This window comes from Typopeltis vanoorti, chromosome 3 (genome assembly GCF_054136105.1).
Source record: "Typopeltis vanoorti isolate ZY-2024b chromosome 3, IOZ_Tvanoo_1.0, whole genome shotgun sequence".
NCBI lineage: Eukaryota > Metazoa > Arthropoda > Arachnida > Uropygi > Thelyphonidae > Typopeltis > Typopeltis vanoorti.
In genome coordinates, this window is record NC_143551.1 from 24,360,303 (window position 1) to 24,375,767 (window position 15,465).

The 15,465-nt window shown below is 35.0% G+C and overlaps 1 protein-coding gene across 1 annotated transcript in view; it reads left to right on the forward strand.

Moving 5' to 3' along the window:
* The window catches only part of Polr3A (RNA polymerase III subunit A), a 427,591-nt gene that overhangs the window by 39,746 nt on the left and 372,380 nt on the right, over positions 1-15,465 (forward strand). The gene's annotated exons all lie outside the window — the stretch shown is intronic.

A 15,465-nucleotide genomic window follows, 5' to 3' on the forward strand; every position in this document is an offset into this window, starting at 1 on the left:
GAAGAATAGTATTTTTATTTTTTTTTAAAATTTGATTTTCTGCAAGGTATCCAAGGCATGGCGAGCTAGATCAGACTGACCATAACTATAGTGGTGGATATATTTCTTGTGTTCTTCTAAGTAGATATTAATAGATCTCCCAGTATGACTATAATAAGATAATTGCATGAACAAGGAACCTTGTAAATACCTGAAAATTATCTTATTGCAAATTATCTTATTATGGTCAAACTGGAAGATCTGCCAACATCTGCCTATAAGAACACAAGAAATACATTCACCATAGTAATTTTAGTGTGGTGAATGTATTTCTTGGGGGGGGGGGGAACTACTATACTTCACTGCAACACATATAAGCTTGAAAGGCTTTTCTTAGAATTGGCATTAAATCAGATTTGAAAAACCAACCCTGTTTTAATAAATACGGTTGTGTTAAACTTTAAATGATTTGGGAAATTTTAATTCTTAGTCCCCACCCAACAGTTACGGCTAGCCAACAGCATCATAGAGGGTGCTGCTCATAGGATTTTAGGCTTTTGTTTTTGTGTACTTTTATAATTTTAAGATTGTTTCCCTGATGATGTCTCTGTGACAGAGATGAAATATATCATCATCATCATCAAATTCCTGCCATGTACCCTCAAGGGGTGTACAGGATATGACAGTACTACATGAAAAAATTACATCATTACTAACTTACTATCTACAATTTTCCTCCAAATCAGTCGGTTACTTGTCAAGACTCCAACATTATCAGATCTTATATTTCTATCGTCTAAGGCACTTTGTACCGTATCAATCCACCTATATCTTGGTCTTCCTCTGGGTCGTTTTCCTGCCAACCTGGCAGAGAACACTTGTTTTGCTAATCTTTCCTCTCGCATTCTATTTAAGTGACCATACCATCTGAGATTAGCTCTGCTAACGCATTCCTGGATGCTGACAATGTCAAGTTCTTTCCTAACATCCTCATTTTTAATATGATATTGCCATTGATGCCATCTGTTCACGCCTCTAATCTTTCTCAGGGCTCTCATATCTGCGGTCTCTAGTCTTTGGCCAAGTGTTTTACTTCTGACCCAGCTCTCAGATCCATAAGTTAAAATTGGTTTGAACACAGTCTTGTATACAGCTAATTTAGTGTTCCGACTAATTTCTTTCTTATTCCATATGAATTTATTCAATTGACTTCCCACGATACCAGCTTTGCTGATTCTGTTGTCTATTTCTATATTTAGTTTACCATCTTCAGTAAAAATTGTGCCTAAGTAGCTGAAATGTTTTACTTGTTCCACAGGTTCTCCATTCACAACACACTTGACATTTTCAATGATTCTGCCTATTTTCATTGTCTTTGTCTTTTTATTGCTGACTATCATACCATATCTATTACAACAGCTATTCAATTTAGTCAGAGAATCTTGCAGATTTGTAGCGGATTTATTTAGAAGTATAACATCATCCACATAAAGCAAAGAGCTGATATTAACATCTCCAATTTTGATATCAGGTTTAATACCACATTCCTTCATAATGTGATCCATATATAAATAATGAATAACAGAGGGGATAATGTACATCCTTGTCTCACACCAGATTTAACATTAAACCATGTACTTCCTTCAATTCTAACTGCTGACTCACAACTCAAATAAAGACTAAGTATTGCTTGATATAATGCCCCATTGACACCATATAACTGCAGCATATTGAATAGCTTCTCTCTTGGCACCTTGTCATATGCCTTTTCCAAATCGGCAAAACTTAAATACAGATCTTTGTTATATTCCCATGCTTTCTCGACTATTTGTCGTAAAGTGAAGATCTGATCCTGACAGCCTCTAATTGGCCTGAATCCAGCTTGTTTTTCACCAAGCTTTTCTTCCACAATTCTTCTCAACCGTTTCTCAAGTATACTTGCATAGATCTTGCCAGGAACACTCAGTAGGGAAATACCTCTGTAATTCTCACATTCAGTTTTATTTCCCTTTTTATATATGGGTACTATGAGAGCTCTACTCCAATCATCGGGAATTCGTCCCTCTGTCCAGGCTTTCTGAATTATGCAGTGGAACCACTGTAAGACTCTTATACCACCATACTTCAGCATTTCTGGTCGAATATCATCTACTCCTGCTGCCTTTCCACATTTCAAGCCTTTGATGGCATTTTCTACTTCAAGTATGGATATGTATTCCTGACTGCATGCCTGGTCAGTGTTTTTTATCACTGTGCTGTCATCACTGCTTGTTTCATTTAGTAGTTTTTCAAAGTAATTACTCCATACTTCAAGGATATCTTTTTCTCCTGTTTTCATTTCACCTTTATCATCTCTAATTCCTTTTACAGCACTCTTTCTTCTTTCTTCTTATATAAGATATGCTTTCTTCTTTTCCTTCACTGCCTCTTTAACTTCCTGTGTCCACCAGGGAGTTCTGATTTTTTTATCCTTGCACACAACCTCACCACATGCCTCTCTGGCAGAATCAATCAATGTTTCCTTCAGAGTTTGCCACTGAATCTCCAAGGTTTGATTCCTGTTCTCAAACTCTTTCATTTTCTTTTCAATGATATTTCTGTATTTTAGTCTACAGTTCACATCTGAGAGCTGCTCAACTTTTATTCGCTTTAAAACTTTCTTACATGTTATTCTTTTCAATATGAAATTCAATTTTATCCTGCTCAAGACTAAATAGTGATCACTTTCAATTTCAAATCCTCTGTACACTCTGGTGTCCTGCACCAGGGAGAAAACATCGCTATCAACAATAACATAGTCAATGAGACTTTTCTTATTCCTAGCCTCTTCTCTCCATGTGAATTTGTGCACATTTTTATGTTGGAACATGGTGTTAGTAATAACCAGTCCATGTCCTGAGCAGAAATCCAACAGATATTTGCCATTATTATTAGCTTTGCTCTTTTCTCCAAATTTTCCCAAAATATTTTTGTATGTCTCACAATCATTTCCTACTCTACTATTTAGATCCCCAACAAGGACCAACTTTTCCTTTTTCATTGTGTCAGTTGCTTTTTCTAAAGCCTCAAAAAATCCCTCCACTTCTACCTTAGTAGAACCTTCTGTGGGACCATAGGCACAAATAAGTCTCATTGTCCAGTTCCCCATTCTCATATTTGCCCACATTACTCTACTTGAGACTGACTGCCATTCAAGAAGATTAGCCTCGTATTTTGTGTTGAATACTATGGCTACTCCTTCTTTTCCTTGATTGTCATTGCCTGAATATAACATTTTGTATTTATTGCTCAGAAAGATCTAACAGTTTTGGTCTTTTTTGTTTCAGTCACCCCTATTATTTCGATCTGGTACTTATCTAATTCCTCAGCTAGCTCCATTTCTTTGCCATTCAAGCTTTTTACGTTGATAGTACTGATCTTTAACTCTGGTGATGTTGAGTTGGGGTTTGTTTTCAGATTTGTTCCAGTAGCTGACTTTTCGCTGTTCACCCTGGTTCCCTGGCGAAAACAACGGGGGTCTTGTTTAACCGGGCGACGCCCCAGCCGGCATGAAATTTTGTCATGTTGTACCATCATTTTTTATTTTGGTTTAACCAATAAGAATACAATTTGGTCGGCTAAATCCCAAATTGCCAGCCCATCCTCGTTCATTCATTATTCAGGTAGATACCCAACAGGGTGCACCACGAGAAGGTGAGGATTGGACATTAGGTCAGAAACCCTGGTCGGTTCTCCGCATTCCTTTAAAGGCTATGTGGAGGTCTCCTCTCAGTTATACAGCTTTGACCCTTAAGCACCCCTGAGATGAAATATATAAGATCCATTAAACTTGTGTTTAAATATTTCTCTGTGCTGTATTCATTCCATTAAACCTCATAGGACTTAATGCTTTGTCTAATGTTTTCCCACTTATTGTTTTTAGTGTGCTATTACAATTTTAAGGTTATATCCCTGATGATGTCTTGATAGAGACGAAATGTAGGATCCATTGAACTTGTGTTTGTTTCTCTGTGCAGCCTCTGTAGCTCAGTTTGTATAGACAAAGCCCTTTGGTTGGAAATACCTGGGTTTGATTCCTGTTCATGATGTGTGTAACCTTTATCTCGTCTATTTTGACTAAAGTGAGTTAGCTGATCTCATATAGAAGGAGAGGGTTTTTTCCACCCGGAAACTCAGGTTTTTCATCCCTCAGAATAGGCAAACTGGCCCTATCAACATACACACGGATCTACAGTTATAAAATACATGTTTAATCTCTCATTAGGAGGGCTCAACCAGTCCTAAGGAATGGTTGAGGAACAGGGAGAACCCCATACAAATAAATAGAAAAAAATGTCCTGTATTCATTTCCATTAAACCTAATAATGAGTTTAAAGCTCTGTGTTTAAGGGTGCTTATGATCCAACACAAAAACTTGGGGTCATAAGCACCCTTAAACACAGAGCTCAAACCATTTGTTCAAATGAACAAGCTCTTAACCATGAATATGAGACCATCAAACATACCTTTATAAAAAAATGGATACAATATAAAAACCATTCACAAGATCCTCCACAAAGATACCACTAATAACAAAAAAGATTTCAAAAATGCTATTGCTATACCATATGTTAGAGGCATTTCAGAAAAAATAGACAGAACACTACACAAATACAACATCAAAACCACCTTTAAACCCCCGACAAAATTAAGACACCTACTCAGTTCTGCCAAGGATCCCTTGCCACACTTAGCCCACCCAGGGGTTTACAAAATAGATTGCACATGTAACATACCATACATAGGGGAAACAGGGCGAACCATCCCAATCAGAAACGATGAACACAAATGTCACATAAAATACCTCCATTTTGGAAAAACCGGCCTTTCTGACCATGCACTCCAAACAAACCACAGAATTGACTGGAAAGGTACCAAGTCCCTACACCGCACCAAAACCTGGTTCGAGCAGAAATTCAAGAAGCTTGTGAAATGCTCAAACATGATCCAAATCTGAATAAAAATGGTCTAACAATTCCAAGAATGTGGAGGACCCATCTACAACCTTTATAGCAACCACGAAGAAAAATCTCAATACAAGACTTAGTGAAGTTTTTTTTTTTTTTTTTTTCCCTTTTTTCCCTTCAATAGCAACCTGTACTGTACAAATCCAAAAGATAATCGTAATATAACTATATAATTCCAGAAAAATCCTAGTACGTGAGGACTTTAGCAGAGTTTATTGTAGTTTTTATTTTATTTATTTATTTTTTATTTATTTAATTTTTTTTTTCCACTAGAGGGCAGGCTAAGAAAAAAGATTAGTTAACAACGTAGATGTAATTTACTTGTATAGAGTGCATCAACATGTAGCTTGTTCTTATATTTCTGAATGTATCCTTCTGAAGATGACCTCAATACAGGGGTCGAAACGTAAAGTTATTATTTTATTATTAATCAGTAAAATAATCTTTTCAACACGTGTGTTTTGTGTCCCTAATTTAACAAATATGAATGCTGATCACCGTGTAACCTTAAAAGAAAAAACCACTCTCTAGTTGGTCTTCTCATCTTCTCTTCTCCTGAACTTTCCCTTGTAATATAGTTCTTGTCAGGTGTCCCGAAGAACCTCTCAGAAGATGTCCTGCAAATCTGGTCTTTCTTTGCATAATATTCTTTAGCAGTGTTCTTTCCATCCCAACTCGTCTTAAAACCTTGATTTGATATTCTTTCTGTATAGCTAATCTTTTCCATCTTTCTATAACACCACATTTCCAATGCATTAATTCTTTCCATATCTCCCTTTCTGAGTGTCCATGACTCACTTCCATAACTTGCAATATTCCAAACTGTTGCTTTGACTATTCCAATTCTAACGCCTATTTTAGTGTTCTTGTTTATTAAAATTCTCTTAATTTCCATAAATGCCGATTTAGCTTTGCCTATTCTATTTCTAATGTCCAACTCTGAAGTTCCTTTCTCTGAGATCAAGCTACCTAAATATTGAAATCTTTCCACTTCTTCTAAAATCTTTCCTCCACATCTTATTTTTACATTATCTCCTATTTGTCTACCTATTATCATTATCTTGGTCTTTTTTGTGTTAATTCTTAGTCCATACTCTTTACAAGAGTTTTCAATTCTTTGAATAATTTGTTGTAACCCATTTTCACTTTCTGCCATCACCACTACATCATCCGCATATCTTAAGTTATTAATGATTCTTTCGTTTATTTTTATTCCTTCTTCTACATCCTCAAGTGCCTCTCTAAACATTTGTTCACTATAAAAGTTAAACAATAATGGTGATAACTTGCATCCTTGTCTGACTCCTCTCTCCACTGGGAATTCTCCTGTTTCCTCTCCATTTACACATACCGATGCTATTTGTGACCAATATAATCTTTTTAAAATTTCCAAGTCATAAGAGTCGATATCAGTATTTTCCAGAATGTCAAAAAGCCTTTCATGTTTCACTGTATCAAATGCCTTTTCAAAATCTAGAAATCCCAAAAACAACTTTCTACAATGGTTTAGTGTTTTCTCCCCAATAATTCTTAGACAAGTTATAGCCTCTCTAGTTCCTCTGTTGGTTCTGAATTCAAACTGTTCCTCATTCATTTCTTTTTCTATTTTATTCCTAATTCTCTCTAAAATTATTTGCACCAGAATTTTTGCTGTGTGAGTTATAAGACTTATCGTTCTAAAATTGTTACAGTCTAAAACTCCCGTCTTTTTTGGAATGGGGATAAAAATTGATCTTCTAAACTCCTTTTGTAATTCTTCTCCTTCATAAATTCCGTTAATAGTTGTTCACTATAAAAGTTAAACAATAATGTTTAACTTATTGTAACACTTCCATGCCATAACACTTCCATGCCTTTTTCACCTATATTCCTTATGAGTTCTATCTGTATACCATCTATTCCAGGCGATTTTCCTTCTTTCATCTTTTGAATTGCTAGATTCAATTCCTCCCTCATGATGCACTGTCTCTACCCACTATGTTCTTTCCTTTGATTTTCTCCTATTTCCCTGTCTTCATAAAGCTTACTTATATATTCTTCCCATCTCTGTAATATCTTCTCTTTTTCTATCAGAATTTCACCTCTTTCATTCGTGATTGCTCCAGTCCTTAGCATCTTTCTCCTTCCTGTCATCATATTAATGTTTTTATAAACACCTTTTATGTCCTTTCTTCCTGCTTTTGCTGTTGTATATTTACTTATTTCATCTAGCCACTCTTCCTTTTTCCTTCTTATCTCTCTTTGTATCTCCCTACTCAAGTCTTTATACTGCTTTTTTTCTCCTCTGTTTTACTATTAACTAACTTTCTTCTTTGTGTTATTTTCCTCAAAATATTTTCCGTCATCCATGGTTTCTTTCTTTTCTCTCTTTCCTCTTCTTTTTTGACTAAATGCAATTCTGTAGCAGTAATTATGCTTTCCTTCAGAATCTTCCATTTTTCACTTGCATCATAATTTTCTTGTATATTTCTCTCGTTCATTTCTTCCTCTACTTTCATTGAGAATTCATTCGCCATACTTGGTATCTTCAGCCGCTCCATGTTCCATGATTTGTTCCGTTTCCCTGTAGTTACCTTTTTTAGATTAATCCTTATCTTAGTTGACAACAATATGTGATCTGTATCACAGTCTGCTCCTGGATATGGTGTCACATCTTTTATAATGTTTCTATATCTTTTGTTTATCAAAATTAATCTATCTGATTTCTTCTACTATTTCCCTGAGGCTTTCCATGTGTACAATCTTCTTGGATGTAAAAAAAAAAAATAGCATATTATTTAAGGGATATTAAGTAAGATAACTACTCAATGGGAAAGTCTCAGGCCTGTAAATGTGGTTGATGAATAAAAGTTTCAGACATTCTTTATACAATCGTTTTATTAAAAAATGACTTTGATGCAATACTTTGTCTTTTCCAATGAATCCCATGTCTGAAAGAAATAGTGTGGTGTTGGCAAGGCAAGATTTATCATACTCACAGAGTTTAATGTTACTTTGGTGCTTTTCTGAGCACACCAGTGCAGATCTACCTGTCTGTTAGTAAAATGAAAGTTTTCAAGAACAAGAGATGTGGTATACTTTTTTGATGGGAAATAGGAGGAAGTCATCCTTTGAGGAGACTAGAAAAGATGCTGATTTGCAAATGTGATGAAAGGAGGAATTGAAATCTACTTGTAGCAAAAGCTTAGAATTTTTTTTTTTTTTGACAAATCTTTGATGTAATATAGAAACTCTTGTAGTTTTTCCTGAGAGGAACAAGAATGAAGGCCATGTCTGTTTATTATTTACACATAAGAGTTGAGATATAGCTGTTAGAGAGAGGAAAGTAGATTCATTCGGTCAACTTCAACTCCTTGTTCAACTTCAGCTTCTGTTTTTGTTCCAGAAGAGATACTATGGATCATAACATGGGCAGATGATGATTAAAGGTTTTGATAATTCCAGACTTTTGAGATGGATGATGATGATGTGAAGAAATGTTGATGTATCTTCTCATATTGGTTTTCTTTCTGTAGACAGAAAAATGCAGATTTGGCTATCTTAGGATGAGAATATCTAGAAAAGGAAAGCTCTTATTATTGTATATTTTTTAATGTTAATTTGATTCTTGAATTGATAGAATTAATTCTGTAGGAGGTAAAAAAAAATCTTTCCATCAAGGAAGAGTTCCGGACTTTTTAACATTAAACGAGTGGAAAGGCTTATGTGTTGGCAGTACATTAGTTTATTTAACAGTATTGTTTACAACACAGAATGATAAGAAAATAATAAATATTTATTAACTTATTAGCTGATATTTTGCTGGTATTATATCCAGCATCTTCAGAGAGCAAGAAAAAAAAAACCTTGTGACCTGGTTTAATATTGACAAACAGGAAGAACTGTTGCATCTGCCCTGATGAACCTAAAAAATACATTCAGCACTATTGTATTTGGGTCTAGAAGACTATGGCTTGGATACTCCTTCACACATGATCAAATGGAAGAAAACAAAAGTGCTACACAGAAGTCATAAGTCAGAGAGATTGTTTTTAGAATCAGCAGCAGCCTTTAAACATACTCAAAACCTCAAGTTTGGCTGTATAAATTTACCAAAGATCTAGGAAACAGTCATTTTAAAATCTAATTCGTATTTGTTTTCTCTCTTTTCCAATAATAGATGTTGCTAATTAGGATTTTAGTTCCTTGTGTTGTCCATATACTAAATTGTTGTTGTTGTTTTGTGTACTGTGACAAACTGTTCTTGTGCATCTGAAGATACTGAATATAATACCAGCAAAATATCAGCTAATAAATTAATAAATATTTATTCTTTTCTCATCATTCTGTGTTGTAATCAGTATTGTTAAATAAACTATAATTTTTAACATCAAAAAGTCTACCTGCCTGTCAGTAACATGAAAGTCCATAAGAACAAGACTTGGAGTGATCATTGATAGTGAAGTTCAGGGAACTCTCTGCGAAGATGGTTAATGAATGCAAAAATGTCATTCATATAATGGAACTATATGGAAGGCCTTGGGAAGATGGTGGATAGGCTGCTTGAAATGTTCCACATAATAGTTAGCTGTTGTAAGAGAAACTGTTGCAGTTTTTTTCAGTTTGTTTGTAGCGTTTACTCTGATAAGTAAAATATCTTGAGTTAATAGCAAATTCAAATAATAAAACAGCATCAGGAGAAATAGTTGGGTGAATGGCTAGCATACCTGCTCTCCAAAGAGGTCATTTCCCTGCTACTGCTGTATTGTGGAACAGTCTTCCCTCCTGATGTGTTTCACAAGGAATACAGTATACAATATGTTGATTAACCAACCCTTGTTTATGAGCTCAACATAAAAAAAAAAAAAAAGCTACAGTTTCGAATCCCACCTTGAGCATGGATGCTTGTGAATGTCCTGAGAATGGGTGGTGATTTTCATTGCCCAGTGTGAGACCATTTCTTTGCTTATTGGAGGCCTTTTTTTTTACTTTATTTAAAAGATAAAACAAAAATACAAGAAAATATATAAAATTGATAAAAATAGAAAAAAACATCCTTAGCCCACACTGGTACAAAATGTATAGGTTTGCGAATAACCTTTTGTAGGTAGAAGCAACATAAAAAAATAATAATAAAGGGGAAAACCTTCCTTCTGTGGTAAATCTAATGTATTGGTCATTGGAATATTTGTAAAAAGTGATACCACATATAAGCTAATCAAATGGACAGTTAGCAACAAAATAGTATTGGAAATCTTGTGTTTGAACCAGCTAAGATACCATTACTGGTTTATAAAGAACATTCATGAATTTTTGGAAGTCCATAAAGTTTGAGTTCCCAGTTTTGGACTTTATCTGAAGCATAATTTGCAATTGTGTAGAGTCTCTAGAAATGTACTGGTAAGTAGAAATTAATTATCATGCAATAAAATGCTGAGTTTCCTGAAATAATAATTTTTATTGTGGATTGCCACAGTACATCATTTATCAGTCTTTCCTATAATAATATTATTGCTTTACTTTAAAGAAGACAACTAAAATAAGTTAAATTAAACAGAAGAGGCGTAGCTTTAAATATACGAGTCACCTGAAACAAAATTTTACATACCAGTGTGGTAAGCAAAGTTACAAAGATTAGCTCTCTCCACTAGGTTTTAAGTTGCTGCAGTTTGACAGACTACTACCTTCCAAACTGGTGTTTAAATTAAATGGATATGGATAATACTTAAGTGGAGTAGATTATTATGGAGAAGTAGCATAGTGCAGAGCTCTGTTCTTCGGGCTACTGTTGCTCAACCTGTATGATACTGGAATGGTCTAGAGGACAAGATATTTGAATATTTTGCATCACTGCAAAGTTTGGAAGAGTTGTATGTAATTGCTGATGTTAAGGTCTTTCAGAATGTTTGAATAGACTGGCAAGGTGAGAAGTGAGTGAGGATGTTAGTTAAATGTGCATAAATGCAAAATCTTGCCATTCAAAAGACAGATCATGGCCCAGTGCTCTACTGGTGAAGCTATACTACTAGAAGTAGAGACAGCTTGAAATTTTGTAGAGATCATTGATAGGGAAGTTTGGAGAATATGCTGCAAAGATGGTGAAGATGACAACTGTTTCAGTGGGGGAGGAGGGCCTTGGCAAACTGGAATGGAGCCTGGTAGGTCTAGTGTATAAGATTTGGTGTGATAACATCTAGACAATGCACAGATTTAGTCATCTGGATTTTGAAGAAGTGGCATAACATTAATAATAGAAATGGAAATTATTTATGCAGAAAATAAAAACTTTTAATGACTACAAACATTCGATTCAATTTCTCAAACTAAATAAATTATAATAATGGAATGAAACTCATGTAATATATTCTTTTATTATAGTAAACTTTTTGCCTGAGTATTAAAGGCATCTTCAGTACAAGAATGCTTAATGGTAATCGAACATTAACAGACAATTCCAAAAGGTGCCATTTAAGTAGCTAATGTAAGATAACTAAAAAAGATCATTAAATTTCCTAATTTATTAAAAAAAAAAAATATCTTACATTAGCTACTTAGGTGGCACCTTTTGGAATTGTCTGTTGATGTTTGATTACCATTAGGAATTCTTGTACTGAAGATGCCTTTGATACTTAGTCTGGGTTAGTCCCGAGCGGGTGGAAAGAGGGGAAAATAGTTCCACTGCATTAAGGTGGTTCCAAGACTGCTGTTGTAAATTACCGACCGATTAGCATATCAGGAATCATTGTCAAGGTCTTAGAGAAAATAGTCAAGAGGAAAATACAAGATTGGATAGAAGAAAATGGGATACTGTATTGGGGACAACATGGTTTTGTGAAGGGTAGGTCATGCCTCAGTAACTTGCTCACGTATTATAACACAGTGACGGCTGAACTGGATAAGGGTAATGGGTTTACGGTGATTCTACTGGACCTTGCCAAGGCCTTTGACAGGATTCCACATGGAATTCTAATCAGTAAATTGCAGCATATGGGAATGGACATAGGGTTGGTGAGATGGATAGGAGGGTGGTTGACGGAGAGATATCAGAGAGTGGTTTACTCGGGAGTAGAGTCCACAAGACGGCCTGTGACTAGTGGTGTGCCACAAGGATCTGTTCTTGGACCACTGCTGTTTAATTTGTTCATAAATGATATAGGAAATGATCTGAGAGGAACAGTTCATTTGGTTGCAGATGATGCGAAGTTGGGTAGGGCAATAGTGAATGCAGATGACGTCAAAATTTTGCAGGATGATTTGGATAGATTGGAGGTCTGGGCTAAGGAGAATGGATGTCAGTTTAATGTGGCAAAATGTAAGGTTATGCATTTTGGGGTGAAAAGATTGGCGGCAGGTTATTGCATTGGTGGAACCCTGCTCCAGGAAATTGATGAGGCACGAGATTTAGGAGTGTTGGTGGATAAGGAATTGAAATTTAGGGGACACATTGCAAAAGTGACCAAAACAGCTCATCAAATCACTTGGTTGCTGAAGAATACGTTGACAAGCAGAGACAAGCATGTTATTGTTCCTCTCTATCGAGCCTTGATAAGACCCCATCTAGACTACTGTGCTCAGATTTGGTCACCTAGGTTTCTTCTTGATGGGGAGGAGGTGGAGAGGATCCAGAATCGAGTGACCAAGATGATAGCAGGTCTGTGGAATGAACCGTATGAGAACAGGTTGAGGATTTGTGGGTTGCAAAAATTGGTTGATAGGCGGAGGAGGGGAGATATGATTGAGACATTCAAATTACTGAAGGGTTTCTATAAAATTAATTCAGAAGATATTTTTGAGAACAGGGCTGGTTGTGGGAGGACTAGGGGACATCCATGGAAACTGGGCAAAAGTGTGGTTAGTAAAGGTGTTAGAGCTGGGTTCTTTACTTTTAGAGTAGTGAATGAGTGGAATGCGCTCCCTGAGTCTGTAGTGGATGCTGTGACAGTGAATGAGTTTAAGGCGAGGTATGATAGATACTGTATGAATGTCAAATAGTTGTGATGAATATGATTTGGGGCCTCCCTCGATGAGTCTAATGACTCCCTGGATTTGCTGTAATAATAGTAATAGTAATAATACTTAGGCAAAAAATTTATGTTAGTAAAAGAATATATTACGTGAGTATCATTCCGTTATTATAATTTATTTAAATATGCCTAATCATGGTATTTCCTTATTGAAACAAATTTCTCAATCATATTTAATGTAAGAGTAGTTAACAAGAATAGAATAACAATTTAGAAAAATTAAACACAGAAACTAAAGCTTACGGAAAAAAAAATTTAATAGTTGTAAAATTTTTGCTTATATCTTCAGTACATTAAAAATGGAACACAACATTAAAATTAAAGAATAATTTTCAAAAAGTACCACTATAACATTATAGGACAACAAATGGTCAGTAAAATTTCCAATTCTATATATAAAATTACAATAATATAATCATCAGGAATTTGCATAAACATGATGTAATAATATTTCCCATAATATTATTACATCATTTTTGTTGTAATAATATTATGGGATGGCCTTTGGTTATTGCCCATAAAGGCAATAACCAAAGGCCATCAGAACTTTTAAGTTCAATCATTGTAGAAAAGTCTCACAATTATCTTTATATAAGCACTCTATGAGGAATCTGCTTTTATGTAAAAGCTTAGTTTTCTTTCAAAAAAATCTATGTTTGGTCGCGATGGCATGTTCTGCTAGGGCAGACTGTTCCATTTCATGGTAAAGGATATAAGATTTATGTCTCTGACAATGGATAGCTGCAGATCTGACAGCTGTCCAAAGTTAGACAAACCACAAGAGCATGGGATCTGGTAGATGCTATTAAGATTGAGCAGAGAAAGCTCCTTTCTAGGTGAAGAAAGGCAGGCAAAAATCTTCCTGACAAATCTTCAATGTAAAATTTATTTCACATAAGTCTTAGTTTCTGTGTTTAATTTCTATAAGTATATCAACTTATGTACTGATATTAAAAAATAACAATTTAACAAGTTACAAATAATTGCATGTTCGGTTTTATTATGTTATAAGCATGAAATGAATTCAATCTGTAAAGTCAGTAGAGTCAAAGGAAAAAGTCTGACTTCTTTTACTGACATGGGAATTGATGCCAAAATTACAATATATTGTAATTTTGGCAGAGAAAGATTAGAGGCATGAATAGATGGCATCAATGGCAATATCATATTAAAAATGAGGATATTAGGAAAGAACTTGACATTGTCAGCATCCAGGAATGCGTTAGCAGAGCTAATCTCAGGTGGTATGGTCACTTAAATAGAATGGGAGAGGAAAGATTAGCAAAACAAGTGTTCTCTGCCAGGTTGGCAGGAAAACGACCCAGAGGAAGACCAAGATATAGGTGGATTGATACGGTACAAAGTGCCTTAGATGATAGACATATAAGATCTGATAATGTTGGAGTCTTGACAAGTAACAGACTGATTTGGAGGAAAATTGTAGATAGGAAGTTAGTAAGATGTAATTTTTTCATGTAGTACTGTCATATCCTGTACACCCCTTGAGGGTACGTGGCAGGAATTTGATTATGTAATTTTGGCATGAAGAAGATATTTCTTTATGATATTAGGAATGCAAAATACATACAAGATAGAGGTTTCTAATTATAGAACCAATCTGTATATCTGTAGTCGTGGTTAAAAGGATAAGAGAGGTTTCAGGACTGAAATACAAGATTGAGTTGACAGACATAGGATTCTCCACTGCAGTCAACATGATTTAATAATAGAAAGATTTTGTGTTTTATAATAAAGTGATGAATTGTTGGATAAAGGAAGTTCATATATGATATTTTTGGACTTTATATATGAAGACATTTGTATGATACAAGTTGAGAGAGAAAGATGTATAATAGTTTAGTGGAATGAATAAGAGATTAGTTGTCTGATATCAGCATCTGTATGTGTATGTTGCATTGTTCTAGCAATTATGCTGGAACAGTGCCACATACAGTCCTCTTTAATGCCATGCATTATAGGAAGGGCCACTACTCAGACCAGGTAGTACACATCCAAAACATGTGCGCTTTGTATTATGAGATACTAAGGTAATCGATGTGAAGTCCTTAGCCTCTATATACAAGTACCCTAGTCGTGAAGATACCTCACATTTCACTTGGATAATGGATTAAACCAAGAATATCATTTCTTGGCATCTATAATTTTTAAAAAGAATCAAAAGTTGAGAGTAGCTTTCAGAGGTGAACTGTAAACACAAGTATATGAATGTTATTGAATAAAATAAAGGCATTTGACAGGATATCACATAGAATGCTGCTATGCAGACTACAACAAATGGGAATGGATATGAAACTGGTGATATGGATTAAAGAGTGGTTGATGGACAGATACCAAGAAGTAGTATATGGAAAAGTAGAACCCAAGAGAAGGCATGTGACTAGTGGTGTGTTGCAAGGCTCTGTGCTTGGACCACTGCTGTTTAATTTGTACATTAATAATATAGAAAATAATTTGAA